The sequence below is a fragment of the Rana temporaria genome, chromosome 7, assembly GCF_905171775.1.
Source record: "Rana temporaria chromosome 7, aRanTem1.1, whole genome shotgun sequence".
Classification (NCBI taxonomy): domain Eukaryota; kingdom Metazoa; phylum Chordata; class Amphibia; order Anura; family Ranidae; genus Rana; species Rana temporaria.
Window position 1 is genome coordinate 16,548,333 of NC_053495.1, and position 13,777 is coordinate 16,562,109.

Below are 13,777 nucleotides of genomic sequence, written 5' to 3' on the forward strand. Positions count from 1 at the left end.
CTTAGATCTCCCAAACATTATCTACACTCACCGGCCACTTTATTAGGTACACCTTGCTAGTCCAGTGGAACCTCGGTTTACAGGTAACGCGGTTAACGAGCATTTTGAAAGACGAGCAATTTTTTTTTAATTCTGACTCGGTTTGCGAGTGTTGTCTCGCAGAACAAGCAGAATTAAAGCTAATGGGGTGTGCAGTACCACATTTGGCCTGAGGTGCGGGGGCGCCGGAGCAGTTCGTAAATGCTCTGGGTGTTTTTGAGCCTTCCCGAGGTCAGCCGAGCTGTCCTCTGGCCTTTCCAAGTGTTTCTGAGGCTCTCCTGCGCCCCCACCTCTGGCCACATGCGGTATTGCATGCCATTGAGTAAATTTATTCTCGTTTCCATTGACTTCTATGGGGAAACTCGCTTTGATATGCAAGTGCTTTGGATTACGAGAATTCTCCTGGAACGGATTATGCTCGTAATCCGAGGTTCCACTGTACCGGGTTGGACCGTCTCTTGCCTTAATTCTTCATGGCATAGATTCAACAAGGTGCTGGAAACATTCCTCAGAGATTTTGCTCCATAGTGACATGATAGCTTCACACAGTTGCTGCAGATTTGTCAGCTGCACATCCATGATGCATATCTCCCGTTACACCAGGGCCGATCCGCCCTATAGGCTCACTATGCAAGCCGCTTAGGGCCCCGCAAAGCTGCGAAGGGCCCCCCAAATTACTAGAGGCCCCCCGCCTGGTGAGAAGTTGTTTTCGTCCCCTAACCCCGCTTCTCAACTCGCTGGCTGCATGGGAGAAGAGGTAAGAAGTCAGCACCCCCCGCTTCTCAATTTAATGTAAGATGTCATTTCCGACAGCAGAACACCCCCTCCCCCCGCTTCTCATTTTTAATGTGTCATGCAGGGCCGGCCCTATGATGGGACCGGGTGGTACCATGGGTACCAGGCAGCACTTTTAGGGGGGCAGCATACCGACGCCTGCCAGCCAGCCTGCTCCGCTGCATGTGAGGAATGCGGCACCGGGCTGCCTTGAAGACACTGGCAGAGGGGGGGGGGAGCAGTCAGCGAGTGAGTTGGCAGGCGCCACTGCCTGTGAGGAGCCCGGCGCCGCTGCTGTTAGTGGTGACAAGAGCGGGCAGGCAGAACATTTCTATATACATGTATAGAGCCATGACACGTCCTTTTACACTCCTATACATGTATAGAGCCATGACAGGTCCTCTTTATACTCCTATACATGTATAGAGCCATGACAGGTCCTCTTTATACTCCTATACATGTATAGAGCCATGACAGGTCCTCTTTATACTCCTATACATGTATAGAGCCATGACAGGTCCTCTTTATACTCCTATACATGTATAGAGCCATGACAGGTCCTCTTTATACTCCTATACATGTATAGAGCCATGACAGGTCCTCTTTATATTCATATACATGTATAGAGCCATGACAAATCCTTTTTATACTCCTATACATGTATAGAGCCATGACAGGTCCTCTTTACACTCCTATACATGTATAGAGCCATGACAGGTCCTCTTTACACTCCTATACATGTATAGAGCCATGACAGGTCCTCTTTATACTCCTATACATGTATAGAGCCATGACAAATCCTCTTTATACTCCTATACATGTATAGAGCCATGACGGGTCCCCTTTAGTTATCATGATATAAAATAATGAATGCGGGGGCCTTTTGGTGGTCGTGATTTTTTCCGGGGGGGGCAGCATTTCATTCTTGGTCCCAGGCAGCACAATGTCTTGGGCCGGCACTGGTGCCATGTCATTTTGCTTAGGGCCAGGGTCAGGATCGACACTGCGTTACACCACATCCCAAAGGTGCTCTATTGGATGAGATGTGGTGTGTGTGGAGGCCATTGGAGTGCAGTGACCTCATTGTCCAGTGGTGAGATGATTGGAGTGCAGGGACCTCATTGTCCAGTGGTGAGATGATTGGAGTGCAGGGACCTCATTGTCCAGTGGTGAGATGATTGGAGGACAGGGACCTCATTGTCCAGTGGTGAGATGATTGGAGGACAGGGACCTCATTGTCCAGTGGTGAGATGATTGGAGTGCAGTGACCTCATTGTCCAGTGGTGAGATGATTGGAGTGCAGGGACCTCATTGTCCAGTGGTGAGATGATTGGAGGACAGGGACCTCATTGTCCAGTGGTGAGATGATTGGAGTGCAGTGACCTCATTGTCCAGTGGTGAGATGATTGGAGGACAGGGACCTCATTGTCCAGTGGTGAGATGATTGGATCTTTGTGACATGGTGACATTATCCTGCTGGAAGGAGCCATCAGAAGATGGGGACACTGTAGTCATAAAGGGATGGACATGGTCAGCAACAATACTCAGGGAGGCCGCGGTGTGTGTACAATGCTCAATTGGTACTAAGGGGCCCAAAGTGTGCCAAGAAAATATCCCCCACACCATTACACCACCACCAGTCTGAACCGGTGATACAAGGCAGGATGGATCCATACTTTCATGTTGTTTACACCAAATTCTGACCCGACCATCTGAATGTCGCAGCTGAAATGAAGACTCATCAGACCAGGCAACGTTTTTTCAATCTTCTATTGTCCAATTTTGGTGATCCTGTGCGAATTGTAGCCTCAGTTTCCTGTTCTTAGATGACAGGAGTGGCACCCGGTGTGGTCTTCTTCTGCTGTAGCCCATCTGCTTCAAGGTTCGATGTGTTGTGTGTTCAGAGATGGTATTCTGCATACCTTGGATGTAACGAGTGCTTATTTGGGTTACTGTTGCCTTTATATCATATGGAACCAGTCTACCCATTCTCCTCTGACCTCTGACATCAACAAGGCATTTTCCTCCAAATAACTGCCGCTCACTGGATATTTTCTCTTTTTCGGACCACTCTCTGTAAACCCGAGAGATGGCTGTGTGTGAAAATCCCAGTAGATCAGCAGTTTTTGAAATACTCAGACCAGCCCGTCTGGCACCAACAACCATGCCACGTTCAAAGTAATTTAAAACCCCTTTCTTCCACATTCTGATGCTCTGTTTGAAATTCAGCAAGTCGTCTTCACCATATCTAGATACCTAAATGCATTGAGTTGCTGTCATGTGATTGGCCAATTACCAATTTGTGTTGCCAAGCAATTAAACAGGTGTACCTAAAAAAATGGCTGGTGACTGTATATTTTTCAGACAGAGATCCTGGAGAATAAAATTATTGTTTTTCTTTTTTGTTTAATATATTTTTATTGGAAAAAAAAAAGAAAGGAATATTCAGATACAACAATAAAGTAAAATATTAGAGAAGTAACGCATTGGATCAGTATACTGATAAATACAACCAACGTTACAGTATAAGCAACACAGGCAACTCAAGTCTATAAAAAGGGGTGAAAAGAATAAAGAAGATCAAAGAAAATAAAGAAAAGGAGTAGGTAAGAGATAGGAAAGAAGTTCAGAGCAGAGAGAGAGAAAAAAAGAAGGGAGGTAAAAGAGAGAGATGTAGAGAAATATATTAGGGGGGGGGGGAACAAGGGAAGGGTGGGGGAATAAAATGGTTGTTTTCTCTTTTTTTTGGTAAAAAAGATAATAAAAGATGTTAGGCCGAGTAAATAGATACCTAACACGCCAGGCTTTAAAATTGCGTACGTCCGCGGAATGGGGCACCAAACTTTGGTAAATAAAAATCTGCATAAGCGACACTTTACAGGTTGCTAGTTAGAGGAAGTCTAGTACTGGAATTATTGCTCTCGCTCTGACAATCCCTGTTTACCTATGCGCACGGGACCAATGTGTACATTTGCCTTTGCGCGTGAGAACGTGGGGACGGGTGCTTTACAATTTTTTTTTATTATTTTTTATAAAACACATTTTTTAAACACTGTGGGCTAGATTCAGATAGATTTGTCTATCTTTATGCCCGGCGTAACGTATCTCAGATACGTTACGCCGCAGTAATTTAGGGCGCAAGTTCTGTATTTAGAAAGAACTTGCGCTCTTAGTTACGGCGGCGTAACGAATCTGTGTCGGCGTAAGCCCGCTTAATTCAAATGTGGATGATGTGGGCGTGTTTTATGTATATTAACTGTGACCCCACGTATTTGACGTTTTTTACGAACGGCGCATGCGTCGTTCGTGAAAAAATCTCAGTGCGCATGCTCGAAAATCCGCCGCAAAACGTCATTGCTTTCGACATGAACGTAAATTACGTACATCCCTATTCGCGAAACGACTTACGCAAACGACGTAAAATTTTAAAAACTCGACGCGGGAACGACGGCCATACTTAACATAGGATACGCCTCATATAGCAGGGGTAACTATACGCCGAAAAAAGCCTAACGTAAACAACGTAAAAAAATGCGCCGGCCGGACGTACGTTTCTGAATTGGCGTATTTAGCTCATTTGCATATTCCTCGCTTAACTATACAGAAGCGCCACCTAGCGGCCAGCGTAAGTATGCAGCCTAAGATACGACGGTGTAAAACACTTACGCCGGTCGTATCTTAGGGAAATCTATGCGTAACTGATTCTATGAATCAGGCGCATAGATACGACCGCCCGCACTCAGAGATATGACGGCGTATCTCCTCTCTGAATCTAGCCCTGTACCTTTTAGATTTTTTTGTTTTTTTGTATCAACTTTATTGCGATCACAAGAGATGAACAACATGATTTGTGAATACATGGGCCAGTGACAGGTCCTCTTTATGGAGGGATCTGGGGTCTATTAGGACCCAAAAGTTAAAATACTAAAGCGCAAACCAAAAGATATAATTATAAATGCGTGGCTGCCAACAGGAAAAGGTGTTCCCACACAGTGCTAATTGAATACTAATATGTGTGGCGCTTACTCAATGAGCAATGAATAATGTGATAAATCTTCAAACACAGTATAAAGTGCAAAAATATGGTATATAACATTTCTTCACACACAATAAAAATGTAACGTTTCTTCACACACCATTAACCTCTTGGTTAATGTGATCGCGAGGAGAAAAAAAAACGATTACTGAGCTTTGTTTTGATCACGTGATCGGCCGTCATTGGCTGACCGCTGATCACGTGGTAAGGGGCCGGTGATAACAGCACGCGCCGCACATGCCCTGCAGTGGTGCACGCAAAGCGGGAGGACGTCTATTAACGTCCTCCCGGCAATTGGGGTCCGCGCAGTAGCCGACATTCGACTATAGCGCAGGGCCCCTAGTGGTTAAAGCGGTTGTAAACCCTTGTGGTCATTCTATGCTTTAAGGCAGGGCTCGACAAATCCCGGGCGCCAGGTCGCCATGGCGACTAGAAATGGTGTCCTGGCGACTTGGCTTGGAAGGTGGGCAAAAAAAAAACAAAACATTTTTTTTTGTGAGCTGGCGCCATCTGGTGGTGAGCCGTTGGTATTACAAGTTATTACCACCAGATGTGTGAGCTGGCGCCATTTGGTGGTGGCCGTTGGTATTACAAGTTAAGCATTACAAGTTAAACAGCAATTCTAATGTCATTTTTCACTATTTTTCACTGCCATCTTCTTCCCTCTAATTAGAACCCCCAAACATTATATATATTTTTTATCCTAACACCCTAGAGAATAAAATGGCGATTGTTGCAATACTTTCTGTCACGCCGTATTTGCGCAGCGGTCTTACAAGCGCACTTTTTTGGGAAAAAATTACACTTTTTTTAATTAAAAAAATAAGACAACAGTAAAGTTATCCCCATTTTTTTTTAATATTATGAAAGATAATGTTACGCCGAGTAAATTCATACCCAACATGTCACGCTTCAAAATTGCGTCCGCTCGTGGAATGCCGACAAACTTTTACCCTTTAAAATCTTCATAGGCGACGTTTAAAAAAATCTACAGGTTGCATGTTTTTGAGTTACAGAGGAGGTCTAGTGCTAGAATTATTGCTCTCGCTCTACCAATCGCGGCGATACCTCACATGTGTGGTTTGAACACCGTTTACATATGCGGTCGCTGCTCCCGTATGTGTTCGCTTCTGCGCGCAAGCTCGTCGGGACGGGGTGCGTTTTCTGGCTCCTAACTTTTTTAGCTGGCTCCTAGATTCCAAGCAAATTTGTCAAACCCTGCTTTAAGGTAAAAAAAACTTCTGTAGTGCTGCAGCCCCCCCAGTGCCCCCGTTTTACTTACCTGAACCTGGTTTTAGCTGGTGTCTCATGTCCTGATTGTATAGATTGATAACAGCGCAGCCATTGGCCCCCGCTGCTGTCAATCAAATCCAATAACGCAGGGGCTGTGTCTTTCTGTGTCTATGGATGCAAAAGCAGGACTATGGAGCGCACACGCATGGTAACCCCCAAGGAGACCGTCTTTCCAACGTGGTTTCCCGATGCGGGGAGGAGCTACTAGCACCGTTGAGGGACCCCAGAAGAGGAGGATCGGGGCCACTTTGTGTAAAAACAAAAAAAATTAAAATTGTCCATTCTGAACACTATGAGATTAGGGCATGCAGCACAGACAAACATAAAACAATGGGTGGAACTCCACTTTAGGTGGTTAAGTGCCCAGTAATGAAGTGGAAAAAAAACAAAACAACAAACTTATTGGCTGAACCACCAGATGAAAATAGAAGAAAGAAAGCCCAAAAAATAAAACGAATGCGGCCGTCACATCTAAGACTTGGTAAGCTGCAATATAATAAATGTTTGCTTTTGGGTTTCATACCGCTGCTGTCATGTAAGTGAAAAAGTTAGTCCACATTTCATGGAAAGTTTTTCTTTTATTGGGGAGAGAGCCGTATATATGGGGATCTGTGGAGAGCGGCATGATGGGAGGACTGTAGGGACGGCGGTTGACGTCTGACGCCAGCCTGGCAGACTGATGAGTGGGTTAAGCTCGGTGAAGATACAAAATAACAGATGGATAATTAGAGGTGAACTACAACAGAGATTTGCTAAATCAGATCAGTGTGGCATCTGCTGGCGGCGAATGCTGTCTTGCAGTCTGACTGCGCTGACTGCGCTGTCACTCACACATCTCCCTCTTCGCTAAGACACCCGACTTCAGCCAATGATTTCCTTTTATTTCTGCCCTTTCTATAGAATCCCAGAGCTTTTGGTTCTCCTCAGTACTTCTTCTTTTTTTTTTTTATCTCGTTGTTGTGACAAACTACAATTACCTGATTCTGACGCATTTGTAAACAGACTTATAGCTCAGCTAAAAATATATATTTTCTCCAGAAGGACGGCACCATCTTTGGCCATCCTTCTTTTCTGTAACTAAACCCTAATATATTGAAATCCATCCTACCTTTTATTTTGTATAAAGCCAAAGGGACATTTCCCTTAGTAAACTGAACGGGCCAGATTCACGTAGATCTGCGGCGGCGTAACGTATCGCATTTACGTTACGCCACCGCAAGTTTTACGGGCAAGTGCTTGATTCACAAAGCACTTGCCTTGTAAAGTTGCGGCGGCGTAGCGTAAATCCCCCGGCGCAAGCCCGCGTAATTCAAATCAGCCGGGTAGGGGGGCGTAGAACATTTAAATTAGGCGCGTTCCCGCGCCGAACCTAATGCGCATGCGCCATCCCTAAAATTTCCCGACGTGCATTGCGCTAAATGACGTCGCAAGGACGTCATTGGTTTCGACCTGAACGTAATTGACGTCTAGCCCTATTCACGGACGAGTTACGCAAACGACGTAAAAATTTCAAAATTTTTACGCGGTGCATGTTTAGCAGTGCTATAAAAATGCACTAATTACTGTATAAATGTGACTGGCAGGGAAGGGGTTAACACTAGGGGATGAGGAAGGGGTTAAATGTATTCCCTGGGAGTGATTCTAACTGTGCAGGGGGAGGGGTACTGACTGGGGGAGGTGGCCGATGCTGTGTCCCTATGTACAAGGGACATAGCATCTGTCTCCTCTCTCCCTGACAGGACGTGGAGCTCTGTGTTTACACACAGAGCTCCACGTCCCTGCTGTCACCGCCGATCGCGGGTAACGGCCGGACATCGCGGCCGCCAGGCACACGCATCTGCATCTCAGCGATGCGCCAGGCACAGTGCTGTGGACGTCTTTCGTCTATAGCGCGCCTCTCTAGCGGTTAAAAACATGCTCTCTTCCAGATGTATTAAAGCGGAGGTTCACCCAAATAACATTATATCAGACTAACTTCTTTATACTTCTATACTTTTTTTTTTTTTTTAGGCTGTACATACCTTCTAATCTATATTTGCGATCCGGCTTCCGGGTACTTCTCCCCGCGGGAGTAGGCGTTTCTATGCTGAGGAGGAATGTCCTCTGGGAGGTCACCCAGATGATTGACGTCCTTTCAGAAAAAGTTCCCACCGGCGGATAAGGCCCTGCCTCCCATATTGCGTAGGCGCATCACGAGTCACGGCGTTTCCGAAAGAAGACAAAAATGCAGAGCTGCGAGTCGACTCTATATGGCGCCTGCGCAGTCAGCTCTACACAGCTCCTAGTCGGTGCGCAGGCACCATATAGAGCCGACTCGCAGCTCTGCATGTTCGTGTTTTTTTCGGAAAGGGCGTGACTCGCCTACGCAATACGGGGGGCGGGACCTTATCCGCCGGGGGGAACTTTTTCTGAAAGGACGTCAATCATCTGGGCGACCTCCCAAAGGACATTCCTCCTCAGCATAGAAACGCCTACTCCCGCGGGGAGAAGTACCCGGAAGCCGGATTGCAAATATACATTATACGGTATGTACAGCCTAAAAAAAAAAAAAAAAAGTGCGGACTGTACATGTTAGAAATATAAAAAATTTGGTCTGATGTTATTTGGGTGAACCTCCGCTTTAATTTACATGGTTGAGACAAACCATTTACCATGGTCAAGGGTGCTTACCAGCAGAAGGCCATCCATCAGGGGCCCCCTCTCTCCACACCACCCCCTATATGACTAATGTATATATTCATGCAGTGGCAGCGCGTCCATAAGGGTCACCTGGGCGCCAGCCCCTCTCTCCTGGCATTGCTCTGTCACCATAGATAGATTCATGCAATGCACGACTCTATCTATGGTTGCCGCTGACACCCCCTATTCAGGTGTCCGGCCCCTTGTCGGGCGCTGGGCACCTGAAATTACAGCGGGGGGGGGGGGGGGGGTTTTGGAAGCGCTTGATTAGATCCATAGGCTCTAATAGGCGCCCAAAAAGGTGAACAGCCGGCGCCATGCTGTGCGTTCGCTTTTTACTCAGAGTTGCGTTAGGAAAGCGAAGGATCTGTCACCTGTCACCAGATTGGCTGACCTGATAGAGAGGATGGGAGAAGACATCGAGGAGCGTAGAGTACACCACCGTGACGGGTAAGTGCCGGGCGATGCACACTGGCAGAAATTGATGGGGCACAGTAGCGGCAATTGATAAGCACATTGGCAGCAATTCATGGGCACACTGGCAGCAATTCATGGGTACAGTAGCTACGTTTGATGGCACAGTGGCAGCATTTGATGGCACAGTGGCGGCAATTAATGGGCACACTGGCAGCAATTGATGGGCACAGTGGCGGCAATTTATGGGTACAGTGGCTACGTTTGATGGCACAGTGGCGGCAATTGATGGGCACAGTGGCGGCAATTTATGGGTACAGTGGCTACGTTTGATGGCACAGTGGCGGCAATTGATGGGCACAGTGGCGGCAATTGATGGGTACAGTGGCTGCGTTTGATGGCACAGTGGTGGTAATTTATGTTTTTTTTTTTTTTTAGTTTGTTTGCACCCCCCTAAAAAAAAAAATTGAGCACCAGCCGCCACTGGATTCATGTATAAATCTATCCATGGCCGCCGCTGCCACCACCTATTCAGGCATCCGGCCCTTTTCAGGACACCAGGCACCTGAATTACAGCTGTGGGGGTGTTTTTTTTTTTTTTGGAAGCACCTGATCAGAGCTTTAATAAGCTTCAAAATATGTGGGTTCGTGGCTGAGAGCATTGCACCATGAGCCCACCCAGGTGCTACAACAGTGAATTAATATTTGCTGTTGTAACACTAATCCTCAATCCGGCCAATCAGAAGCGGGTGTGAGACCAGTTTTCTGATTAACCCGAAAAGAGAAGACTCCCGATTGGCCGCAGAGGAGGGAGGAAACGGATTCAAGAGCCGTGGCCCGTGGAGAGAAGAACAGGAGAGTCGCCACCGAGAGCATGCGAGAAGGCCCCATAGATGGGGTAAGTGCACCAGTCCCACCCGCCGACCAACCGACAGGGGGCGGTACTGTTTGCTGCCCCCCCTCAATGAAAATTACCACTGGTGCTTACAATGGTCAGCTTTTATTGTAAAATCTTTATCCCAAAAGGAAAAAACGCTGCCTCTGCTTACAAAGTATGAACAAAAAGCAGTATCTTCCATGGGTTTTTATTGCCGTAATAGAATTCAAACCAACTATTTTTTATAAAAAAAAAAAAGTTTAATTGTACAAAAAAATTAAGATACAAAACATATTGATTCTAGTCTAAACAGTCCAATGTACAATGAAATCTCTGTATAGCAAACAGGGGAGACATGAACATATTGTAAAAACACCAAAGATTTCCAACACGTTTCAACTAAGATGTAGTCGTCTTCAGGAGACAGTGAGATAGGACCAGATGTAATTAATCAGTAAACTGTAGGGCGTCTCAAGGGTTACAGTGTGTGAGCAGGCCCGTCGCGACAAGGCAAGTAAACCTAGCAATTGCTTGGGGCCCCGAGCTGGCCTGGGGCCCCAAGCAGGGCCCTTGCCGTGCTTCCTATAAATGCTGCAGCCGCCTGAGCGCTCTATAGAAAGCCTCAGGCGGCTGCAGCACTGCTGCCTCTCATCACTTCTTCCCCTTCCCTGTAGCGTGGCCGGGCTCCTCTTCCTTTCCCCTGTCAGTCCGGCTGGGTACCGCACGGTACAGGAGATTCAGTTTCCTGTTCCCGGCTAGACTGACAGGAAGTGCACACTGAGTGCTCACTTCCTTTTATTACGGCCGGGAACAGGAAACCGATCCTCCTGCCGCGCGGTACGGTAGGGGGTGGGTAAAAAGAACATGGGGGCGGAGTAAAAAAAACATAGGGAGGGAGAGGTAAAAAAAAACGTGGGGGGGGTAAAAAGAACATGGGGGGGGGGGGGAGGACACAGAGGGGGTAGTAAGGACACAGGGAGGGAGGAAGTGTGGGAGTAAAAAACATAGGGGGGGGGTAAAAAAACAACTATATATATATAAGCGTGGGTGAATTTTAACTGTATCGCTATGCTGTGGTTCCTGTACGCTTTGCGTGCGGGGGGGGGGGGTTGGGGGGCCTCCATGTCCATTTTGCTTGGGGCCCCCAAATTTCTTCAAACAGCCCTGTGTGGGAGTCAACACTAGTAGGGGCCAGTGCTCAGTATTTTTTTGGGGGCAGCAAACAAATCTTACCCCTAACTCGCACTGTATCCCCCCACACGCGCACGAGACGGACGGGAAGATGGGCCTTACCTCAGGAGATCACAAGGATCATCGAGGATGAGGGGTAGGGCTGCTGCTCCTCGCTCCAGCCAAGGGAAGAGCTGGGGCTTCTCCTCCCAGCCAAACAGGAAGTGGGTCCTGAGACCCGATTGGCCAGGAGTCCTAAGACTCCCTGGCCAATGGGGTCTTAGGACCCGCTTCCTGTTTGGCCGGGAGAAAAAAAAAATCAGGAAGACAATAGTGAATATTAATTCACTATTGTCACACAACTGGGTGGACTCAGGGTGCAGTGCTCCGTGTCCCAATCTAACCCTTTTTTTAAGCCAATTAGAGCCTCAGGCTCTAATCATGTGCTTCCCAAAATAAAAACATTGAAAACCATGGATTAGGGGGGTGGCCATTACTCAACTCAAAGACTCAGAGGATCTAAGGTTGTTTTCTGGCAAGAGAAGCAGTAAGACAGCTTACAAAACGTGCCTAAATCGGCAGTTTACTAATGGTTTTAGGCACATCAAGCGTCTGGCTGTTCATTCCATTGGTTAGAATATTCATTTTTTTTCTGGCCACTGAAATGACAGCTCAAATGCTAAATTCACCTAGAGGGCTCACTCTACTCCTTAATGCACAAGTGATGTTCTTTTTTTTTCTCCTTGCCTCTAAACACTTATGTACAGTGTCTTGAAAAAGTATTCATACCCCTTAAATTTTACAAATTTTGTCATGTTACAACCAAAAACATAAATGTATTTTATTGGGATTTTATGTGATAGACCAACACAAAGTGGCACATAATGGCGCCCCCCGGAGTCAATACTTTGTAAAACCTCCTTTCTCTACAATTACAGCTGCAAGTCTTTTTGGGGGTGTCTCTACCAGCTTTGCACATCTAGAGAGGAACATTTCTGCCCATTCTTCTTCTTTGGAAAATATCTCAAGCTCTGTCAGATTGGATGGAAACATCTGTGAACAGCAATTTTCAAGTCTTGCCCCAGACTCTCAGTTGGATCTAGGTCTGGACTTTGACTGGGCCATTCTAACACATGAATATGATTTGATCTAAACCAGGGGTCTTCAAACTTTCTGAACATAGGGCAAGTGAGGGGGGCCTAACTGTGGCTCATGGGATTAGAAAATGGTATCAGTTAAAAGAATAGTACCCCATTGATGTCAGCGAGAAGAATAATGTCCCATCTTTTGTACCATATTAAGCTGGTCCATCCAATAAAAGGTTTGTACTTACCATAAAATCCTTTTATACTTACCTCCTTAGTGCAAGGGTTTGGCACAGAGCAGCCCCAATCCTCCTCTTAAATCTCAAGTGCCCCCATGGAGAGCCACATTCCATAGAGCCCCCTGTGCCGGCATGCTCTTGAGTCCTGCTGTGGCATTCATTGGACACAGCAGGACTCAGCCCCGGCTCTTGCGTCACTGGATTTGATTGACAGCAGTGGGAGCCAATGGCGGCTGCTGCTGCTATCAATCTATCCAATGAGAACCAGAGACAGCGGGTGGAGCTGCTGTGCTCGTCCTAGTCGCTGAAACGATCGTGTTCAGATAAGTAAAGGGGGGGGGGGGGGGGCTGCTGCACTACAGGTGGTTTTTCATCTTAATGCATAGAACGCATTAAAAAAGGTGAAAAACCAAGTTTACAACCCCTTTAACCACTTAACACCCGGACCATATTGCTGGTCAACGACCAGGCCCCTTTTCGCGATTCGGCACTGCGACGCTTTAACTGACAATTTAGCGGTCGTGCGACGTGGCTCCCAAACAAAATTGGCGTCCTTTTTTTCCCCACAAATAGAGCTTTCTTTTGGTGGTATTTGATCACCTCTGCGGTTTTTAGTTTTTGCGCTATAAACAAAAATAGAGCGACAATTTTGAAAAAAAAGAAAAGAATATTTTTTACTTTTTGCTATAATAAATATCCCCCAAAAACAATCGTTTTCCCTCAGTTTAGGCCGATACATATTCTACCTATTTTTGGTAAAAACAAAACAAAAAATCGCAATAAGCGTTTATCGGTTGGTTTGCGCAAAATGTATAGCGTTTACAAAATAGGGGATAGTTTTATTGCATTTTTATAAAAAAAATAATAATTTTTACTACAAATGGCGGCGATCAGCGATTGTTTTCGTGACTGCGACATTATGGCAGACACTGACAATTTTGACACATTTTTGGGACCATTGTAATTTTCACAGCAAAAAATGCATTTAAAATGCACGGTTTACTGTGAAAATTACAGTTGCAGTTTGGGAGTTAACCACAGGGGGCGCTGAAGGGGTTGTGTGACCTTGTGTGTTTACAACTGTAGGGGGTGTGGCTGTAGGTGTGACGTCATTGATTGTGAATCCCTATATAAGGGAACACACGATCGATGCCGCCGCAGTGAAGAACGG